The sequence below is a fragment of the Coenobita brevimanus genome, chromosome 17 (assembly GCF_032717465.1).
Source record: "Coenobita brevimanus isolate Jiangsu-jjx chromosome 17, ASM3271746v2, whole genome shotgun sequence".
NCBI classification, from domain to species: domain Eukaryota; kingdom Metazoa; phylum Arthropoda; class Malacostraca; order Decapoda; family Coenobitidae; genus Coenobita; species Coenobita brevimanus.
The window spans coordinates 30,011,755-30,022,160 of record NC_136970.1 but is presented as its reverse complement, the minus strand read 5'-3'; positions in this window follow the sequence as shown (position 1 = coordinate 30,022,160).

Here is a 10,406-nt window from a genome sequence, read left to right as displayed (position 1 = left end):
TTTCATCCATTGAAATAAGCCCTATGCCCTATTCTTATACCAAATAATATATACAAGAAAGAAATAAGGTAAGTGAGTGCCATACACCTGGAATTGGCTAATTATCACCTGACAACACCTCACGTGCACTCGTTCGCTAATTTTCGCTGTTTATTTCCCCTTGAAATATGCCGTATAATCTATTTTCGTAATAAATATACATATAAGGAGGGAAGGGAGAAGCCTAAGTGATATTTACATTCACCTGGAACTACCTAATTTATAATGTATTGCCTAGATTTCCTGCCAATCATTTCACTGCTATATATTAGCTGCTGTCAAGAGGCTAACGTTGCCAGTAATGCATTTCCCTAGGTAGGCCACCACCCCGGCCCACCCTTATCAGTTCACTCTCATCTTTCAATGTGAAGGTACGTCTGTTTGCTCTTGCTAACATCAGGCACTTTTCACCCCCATGCAAAGGGCCCTGTGACCTTTACCCCCTACTAAACCTCGTGTGGAAAGAGGCAAAGGGCTGACAATTGATAAAAGAGTGACTACTATCTTTCTATTGAGTAAAACAGTGCAAGTGGAATTGTAAATAATGTGTAAATAATGTGTAAACAGCAAGTGAAAGTATTGAATGTAAATATACGTGAACAGTGGAAAATAGTTTTATAAGTTACTTCAAGTGACAGTGCATAACACAGTGTAAATAAAATAGAAATGTAAATAACGTAAATAAAATAGAGAAAGTAAATAGAAATGTAAATGAGTAGTATTATAAGAATACGATTATATACTCTAGGAGTAATGAAAGTGAAAGTTTCACTCTAGCATGTCTGAATACTATGAGTTATGAGAGTGAAGGTGAAAGTGACATTCACTCTCAATGCTAGTATACAGGACGAGAAAGTGAATGCTACGTATTTTACTGAAAGAAATTGAATCCCTACAGTGACAATAAACTAATACTACTGAAGGAAACTTATGGTTAAAGACTGTAGATATATATAAGTGTTTTATAGTAATAGAAATATAAAGTGTGAGGGGTTTTATGAATAATAAATGACAGAATACCAACAGCGAACTAGCGCAAGTGGGAAGGTCATACGCGCTCGTAATTTTCATTGCTTTCACAGTGGTTTTTATTTGGAGTATGGATCCCAAACGACTTGATAATCATAGAGTAGTGTTTATAGTGTTAATATCTGGCTGTGGTAATCATATTATGGCTTGTCGGGAAGTGTAAAGTGGAGACTTCGTTACTCAACTTCAGAGGTCTCCACAAGTCCTACGGTAATCGACGAAGGCTCAACAAACATCCCAGGGAAAGCTGAACGTATGTGCCATATGCATATGTAATTTTAATATTCTAGGACTAATAACTGATTTTTGGCAAATATTTTTTGAGAGTCTGTCAGAGCCCGAATAACCCCGCTGGAAACGCAAAACATTGGGAAACATGCCCGCGGTGTAAGGGTTAACAAATAAATGCAATCACGTTAATTCTTTGTTGAAATATGTAATTCATTTTTGCACCAAAAAAAGTTGATTTAACTTATCACGTCCCAAGGTTTCCCGCACCTCCGACATCCCCCAGTCCCGAGCTATTTTGGAAAAAAAATTTTTTGGCTAAAACATCCGCTTTGGTTGAGAAAAAGGAAAATCACCAAGAAAGGGCTTACAGTGGTCTATAAGTGGTCGGAACAGGTGAGGTCCCCCGCGCCAGGTATCGTATTCTATCATTGGCGTGTGAGGCGCTCACGTTATCTATGGTAGGAAATACTGGGAGAAACAACACACAACACCTCTATATTTATTGAATTTGAACTAATAAACAATAACAGTAACAATATAATGGATTTCAGACACATACATATGAAAAATAAGCATTGTACCATCGCACGAGCATAGCGAGTTAGGTCCAAGTCGTAACATGCTATATGCTAAGTTTCTTGTATCAGTCAACATATCATTTTTTCTACTTGTATACTTCTGTTTCAATGACATTTTACCAATTTCTACTGTTTGTAAGTGTTTTCACATGTTTTCATTCATTATGATGACATGCAGCATAAGTTTAGCGCACATCGGCTTACTAAGCGCAATCGCTATGACTCGTATTTCAACATACGCAATTGTTTTATCACTTTCCTATTATTCTTCCCTTTACATAGAACCTTTCCTCCACCACTGTAAATGTTTTCAATTATTTACATTCATTACGAGGGCATTTAGCGAAATGCTAGTGCATATTCACGTAGCAAGCACAATCTCAAACACTCGTGTTTCATCTTCTACTTTATTTATTCACTCTAATTATACTTTCCCACTTACATTACACACGTTTACACCCCTATACTGCACTATACATATTTACTGGCATTATTTATTCAAGTGAGCGTCAGAATATCGCATGAAAATACCCTCGCAATGGATATTTCGACCAACATAATACTCAAACACTTATATACTAATTCTTCACATATATTACACACTTTCCCACTTGTTGACTTCTATTTTCATTATTACGGGCCTTATTCATTCCACTGAGCATCAGGATATCGCATCTCTATACACACGCTAGGAATATTTTGACTTAGAATATATTTCAGCACTTACAATAATTTGAAGTTATATTATACCCGTTAGCATTTCCAATAATAATAATTACATATTTACGGGCCTTATTTATTGCACTGAGCGACAGAATATCGCATCATAAAACCCTTGCTAGGTATGTTTCCACTTACAGCATATTTATACACTTACATACAATTTTTGCACTTATGTTATACCCGTATGCACTTTATACTAATATTTTCAGATCAACATGACTGATAATTTCACTGAGCGTCTGTTTGTCGCATTTGCTTCATAGTTTCAGCGTCCTATCGCATTCACACCATATCAGAATTGCATCAGCGTGTGATATTCGCTGAAACATGGGTGAATACAGAGACCCACATCACACTCGACGCACTCATAGTGGGTGTCCTTCCTCTGTGTGGTGAGTCTCATCCGGGAATTGCTACACACGTGACACCTGCGTTGGGGCCTAGGTCTGTTTGGCTGGGGAGGGATAGGAGTGGGGAAATGGCGGCCGGATATTCTCAGGGGAGTTTGGTCAATAGGGGCAGTGCGGGTGCGATGTTGGGGCCTTTCAATAGCATAACGTGCAAACATCTCTCTTGTGAGCTCCCTCACAAACCCTTCAAAGGTTTCCTGAACTACTGTTGTCATGGCGTGAAGGTGGCAATTCAGAGCAGTGATGTCTAAAAAGTGAAAGAATAGTTTCTTATACCACTTCATCGTGGTCCTGGCACACTCTACCGTCGATATCATGGAGTCTGACTGGTCCACCAGGTGCATGTTTCTGTTATAGTCCATGACACACTCAGGTTTCCAAATCTGACGCCTGTTCTCGCTCCGGTAATCAACGGAATCAGTACGGTGCATCAAGGGGCGGTGAACCGTTGACAAGAGGCTTACTTCTCTATTATGGTTCCACACAGTTGCAAGGATGTTGTTGGCTTTGAAGAAGACAACCTCATTCCTGTCAAGTTTCCTCCCTACCTTGGCCATGTGACGCTGGTTCACCTTCACGGTTCCACAGACTCCTGTTTCATGCATGTGAAGATAACGAGCGAGAAGAGGGCTAGTGTACCAGTTGTCCAGGTAGAGGACGTGACCACGATGAAGGTAGTCTTCTATCATTGTCTTTACCACTGCTCCCGACAGTCCAATACTCCAATCTTCTATTATGTCTGTCTGTGCACTGGTGTACAAGACTATGTCTTGCACATATCCAGTCCTACAGTCGCACATAACAAAGATCTTGAACCCAAAACGGTGCCTTTTGTTGGGTATATACTGCCTAAATGAAATATTACCTCTCCACAACACGGGACTCTCGTCTATGACGAGGTCTCTATCGGGATAAAATGGCGAACAAAAGGTTTGCCTCAGTTGATCAAAGACCAACCTAATTCGCCTCATCTTATCTGTGTCATTTGCATTTGCAGGATCATGAGCATCATAGAAATGGAGGTGACTTAGAATTTGTTGAAACCGTTTACAGCTCATCACTTGCCCAAATATTGGGGTAACCATAACAGGGTCCTTGTCCACTAAGCCGGAATTCTGTTTTTTCGTATAATACCCATCAAAAGGACCAGGACAAAAAATAGGAACATTTCTGAAAGGGAGACAGCGTAATCATATATGATAGAATGCCTACTCTTTGTTCCCAATCTTTCACTCTCAAGGCGCTGGGTGCTTGCAAAAAGGTTGGTTTGGTAAACAATCTGCTCCACAAATGCCTCACTAAAAAACTGGTGGAAAAAATCCAACCTGGTGGAATCACGGTGAATTCCGGGAGCAATGCAGCCAGAGTGCTCCTGCTCAGTGAAGGGGTGAATGAGGGGAGAAAAATCACTCCCATCCTCCCAATTCCATCCCACAAATCCCTCGTCCCCATCATCCCCATCACAGCCTTTGTCTGGGTGGGGAGATCCTGGTGGGAGAGGTTGGGGAGAAGGAGTGCGGAGGGCTTCCCCACTATCACTCCTCTTCCATCTGCCTTTACCCTTTCCCTTTCCCTGACGGCCTTGAGGAACATTAGGGGGCTGTGGGGATGAAGTAGGGGAATATTGGGGAGCATAAGATGTGCTGGGGAGTGGTTCCTCCCCACCTTCCCCATTCATGACAACACCACGTGATTTTTCACGCACCCTAGCTCGCCCACGTGTTAGGGGATATTGGGGAGCATAAGACGTGCTTGGGAGTGGTTCCTCCCCACCTTCCCCCTCCATCACAACCCCACGTGATACAGAATGCACCCGCACTCGCCCACGTGATAAACCCCGCCACCTCACACTACCTAGGGAGAGCAATGACACAATCACGCCACTCTCACTTTCCATACTCCTCCCTGCACTTTCCCTTTCACTCCCCTCTCCCTCCACGGCACTTCCTAACTCCCCAAACAAAATACTAGGCCCATACCTGCTCGTCCGACGTGGTGTGCGCTCGGGGCCACGATGAGTTATTACCTCATGTCCGTACCACGTGGCAGCACGTCCCACGACTCCGTCCTCGTCCTTGTCCTCATCATCGAATTCGGGTTCCACATCACGTTGGGGCTGGGCATAGGATGTTGCACGTGGTTTCTTGGCTGGCTACCCCTCTCTAGCAGCACGGTAAGTCATGTACTGCCGCTTCCTGGGGGACGGGACTACTTCATCACTGCTGGTGGTTTCCTCCTGCTCTGGCTGCACATAATCTTTATCAACAACCTCGTCGTCCAGTGGGGAATCACTGTCGCCTGTAAAGGCGTCCAGGGCGGCTTGAATTTCGACCTCTGCGAGACCTCTCGTAGCCATGTCTGAGCAGGACCGTTGCTAACAGGTGAGTGGACGAGCCGCGGGTTAGCGCGGGTCACGCGGGGTCGCCGAGTGTCCCTACCTGGTGGCAGGTAGGGGAAGGTCAAGTGAGGATACCTACCGAAAATCAAGCCCAAAATTTGAAAATTGTCAAAATTATGCACATTGCAATTGCACGACGTACCGGTAAGTCGCCGGGACTGGCAAATGCAAATCGTTGCAACCTACCCATACGTCGACGGGACGGGGCGGGTTAAAGTTAGGTAAAGTTACCAGATAAAGAATGAATTGGTTGGTTAGAATGATGACGGAAATATTTACCTATTTCAATCAAACACTCTGTTTTGAGCATAGGTTTTTTGGCCTTAATACAAAATTTGTTAATAAAACAATGCAGATTATTTCAAATCCTGAAACATCTTTATCCCAAGTGAGTTTCTTACCTGTAAATAGCTTCAGGCCCCAGGAAATGGCCTGTACCATGCATATGTAGTAGAAAAAATAAAAAGAGTTTTAGATGGAAGTGATAGTTACTGTAATTGAGTAGATAGGTGTAGGAAAGGCAGGGAATATTGGTTTGGGTGGAAGGGTTGTATAAAAGCATGAAGATGCAGTTAGCCTAAGCAGTGCCTGCGACAAAAATGAAATGAGATAAATATTTAGTAAAGGACAGCATCTTCCAGAATGTGAACAGTTGAGGAGAAAGCTAGGAAAACAGAACTGTAAGCAGTCTGAAAATTTATAAAACAGACCTGGATGTATAGAAGTGTTATGATTTCAGGGAAAAGAGGTAAGATTTATCGAGCTGACTGGGATAGAAAAAGAAAACTGTACAGTACCAGGTAACTGAAATTACTGCACACTATTTAAAGGGCAAGGTAAAATCATGACTGTGAATACTAGAGGACTATAATTATTGAACTAGAATGGAAATTTACTAGTAATAACCAACACAGGGAAGGTGGCAATAGTATGGGGAAGAAACTCTAGCCAAATACATAGAAACTGAATGAACAACTGTAACAGTACACACATCTGATAACCTGTATTTTCCAATATGTATTAATGGTTATGGCTGGGTGACAAGTGTGGAAAGAAATTGCTAGGAAAAAATGAAGGACTGTTTGAGCATTCCTAATGTGTTGGTGCTGAACTGAATGTCACCATTCAACCAGCTTGTACAGAAGCAAAGCAGCCTGCATGCTAAAAATAATTCTGTAATAACTATGTATTTACATCTTGCAATACAAATTTAGGAACATATGATGTACTGCCACATGAGAAGAGGTGCACATATCTGGATATGCTGTACTGCACTGTAGTACATGACTAGTGAGCTGGAAGGAAACATGGAAGTCTATGAAGTATGCAATAATACATTCACTCTGCTCGTATAAATTCTAATCTAGATATCTTTAATAACCATTTCCTGCAAATAATGGTAAAGGAGGGTAAATTATGATACATGCTCAGCCTACACAGTATACCTGTACTGTAACTTGCTAGCGCATAAACACATAATTCCTACATAAAAACAACAGATTTGAATGGATTTGCAAAGTGTCTGGTATGTTACACAGAAAAAACATTTAAAATTCGTGCGCTGTTAGTGCTCATGCAGCACATTCTCGCCTGATCTAGCGACTGTCGCGGCATTCAAACTCCTGAACAGAGGTCACTGTTTCAGGAGGTAACTTGTGTATTTGTCCTGCATGGGAAAGTTCCTTGTCTCAGTGTAATTAACAGAGCTAGGGTCTGATTGACTGCTGCCTACCCTAAAAGCACCAGACAAGGCTGCCACACCAGCTCTGAACATTTCTATCCTATGTCTACACACGCCCCATTAACTCAATGTACCTGTACATAATGTCATGCGTGTTTTATTTATCTGTTTGATTATTCATTTTATTTTACTACTTTCCCTTTCAGGTTATTCAAACTGGTAACTTATACATAAAACTTAATAGAACGTAACTTTTCCTTCTCAGTTTTTCCTATGAAATTCCCACGTCAGTTTATCCATGCTACATACTGGTTTTTCTCACTTTTTCTGCCAGTTTTAACTGGAGACTTTGGAGGCGGGAAAGCCTTCTTGCTTTATTATCCATATCCTTCAGCATGTAGAATTAGATCTCGTAGTCATAGTCTACTCTTTAACAAACAGCCTCTAAAGTACCATAAGGTCTGTTGCTGTTTGCTGTCCTTTGTGCTGCTTTATGTCACAGCAAAGCTGCCACTGACGCTGGATGTAGTTTATGCACCTCTGAAGTTGTTTCATGTTGCAGTAAGTTTCCTTCATATAAACTGCATGACCAAGTGGAATGAATGATAAAACACTATCACTGTGCAGCAAAACAGGTTTAAGACATGTCTTCAATGAATCATTGAAAAGTCTCCACTCAAGTGCGTTACACATTGTGTAACAAAGAATTTGTTTATTCAGTTTTTTTGCTCTTGTTAGACTCGGTTTTCCATGCTGACTCCAATGATGTATGTATTGTTTGTCTATATTTAGGTTTTTGTCAACAATTGGCAATTGTTTATTTCTACTCTTGTTACCGCAAGCTGATGTAATGGCTAACTTAATGGCTGACCATGAGGACATCATCAATGATGGAGAGGAAAGTGATGATTGAATCATATGTTGGAGAATGTTCTGGAGACACTCCACACTTTCCCAATCACCAAGAACTGGATGACTCAGTCCGAGCTTTAGGACTCACCAAGTCCAGTGCTGAGCTGCTGGTGTCACATCTAAGTGAATGGAACTTGCTGGACCCCAGTTGCAAGTTCAGTTATAGGAATCACCATGGCAAGTTTGCATCCTTCTTCAAATTTTGTGAAGAAACCTCGTTGTGTTATTGTTTTGATGTTAAAGGTTTGTTCCAAGCCATGGGAGTGGATTACAAGGCCTCAGAATGGCAACTCTTCATAGACAGTTCTGTGAAGAGCCTAAAGTCTGTATAAAATCTGTACTTTTGCATAACGGCAACTAACTCCCATCAATTCCAGTTACACAATTTGTGGAAATGAAAAAGACTATGAGAATGTGAAGATTTGTCTGACAAAGATCATGTACTCAGATCACAATTGAGAGGTTTGTGGGGATTTCGAAACTTTGTTTTGTTCTTCTTGTAGTGCAAGGTGATTAAACAAAGTACTCATGTTTTTTATGCTTGTGGGACAGCCGGAGCGATGCAGAACATTTCGTGAGGAAAGACTGGCCTCTCAGGGAGAGTCTCACACCAGGCTCGTGCAACGTTCTGAGAGCTCCACTGTTCTCCAGAGAGAAGGTATTGCTACCACCGCTACACATAAAACTTAGGCTTCTGAAACAATTCATGAAAGCCATCGACAAGGATGGCAATGCATTTCTGCATATCCAATCAGTGTCTCCCAAGTTGAGTGTGGCAAATGTGACAGCTGGCATATTCACTGGGCTGCAAAATCGAAGAATGTTTACAAGTCGTGAACTTCAGGGAAAAAATGACCGATGATGAAGAGCGCACTTGGAATGCTTTCAGATTCTGATGGATTGTGGAAGGTTTTCTTGGCAACCAGGGGAGACCACAGTCCACACAGCTCGTCGATGACCTGATTGGCACATTACACCGGCTTGGATGCAGAATGTCCATCAAATTGCAATATCTACGCTCCTGCCCAAGCAGCTTGGGTGCAGTCAGCGAGAGCATGGTGAAAGGTTCCACCAGGACATTCTACTCATGGAAACCAGCTATCAGGGCAGGTGGAACGAGGCGATGATGGGCGATTACGTTTGGGGATTGTTGCACAGAAGAAAGTCAAGATCAAAAGTGCATTGCTGTATACTGTGTGCCCTGCATTCCTTGTGATGTTCCTGTCCTTGAGGCCTACGATACATATGTTGCATAATTCCTGCAACTCTAGATTTACACAAAAACAAATAGCATATTCCTATTCTATTCATTGAAACTATTCAGAAATAGCTTAAAAATTAAAGTACAAAGAAAAATGGTTTATGTTTGTTACACAGAGTTATGAACGATGCTGAGTTTTGCCATCAGACCACTGATGTTGTTGCAGGCCACAAAATCGCCTTCCATGAAGAACTTGACTCTTTTGACGGTCACGGAACATGGAAACCCTATCATTATCTGCCAGGAGATTCCACTGCTGTGGTCTGGAGCCCAATAACTTTGCCTCATTCTTGGGCATTTCCAAATCCCACACAAGATCATTCAGTTCACGTTTTGTTATGGAGTGTGGTTCAGTGGAAGAGAATGGTGCAAAATCTCGGTCAAGGACGTTGATTGTTCAGAACTAGATGTTTCATAGTTTCTCTCTTCCTCGTCTGATTCAAATAAGGATTCTGATGCTTTAGGAACAGGCTGACCATTTACGTGGGGTACTGGGCGAACAGCCGATAGAATGTTTGGATATTGTTTAGCCCACTTTTTCTTCTTTGACAAACCCTTCCCAACTGGGAGCACCATACAGAAGTAGCAATTGCTGTTATGATTTGTTACCTCTTCAGTTTATTGGTACAGCAAATGGTATAGATTTCCATTTCTTGATTAACCACAGGCGAAGATTTGTTCCACAAGTGTTGCAGCATACTATATATGTGGAACGAAGCTCATGTCTTGATCTCCAGTTTTGCAGCCAAAGTATAAGTGGTTTGCTTTCTTAGGTACAGCAGTAAGGCTGGGCTGTCATGATGCGAATGTCGCTGCCACAAATATAGCAGAAATTATCTTTTGTCACGAAGTACAAGGAATCACGCATCGCTTTGGCTAGACAGAAATATGTCCTGATTGAAATCAAACAATAATATACCAATGAGAATGACACCCTATGATCTGCAGGGTCTATAACAGCCAAAATGTTCAGTCATGTAACTGAGTATTGATTGCATGATCAGTGACTCTCAGAATGATATGATGCAGTGCATGACACACTCACAACTTCAGATTTCATCATGCATTATTTTGGCAAAACAGTCAAAATTGTCTAAACTCACTAAAGTATGGATAGGAATGGGTGGGAGGAAAAATCAGGAAA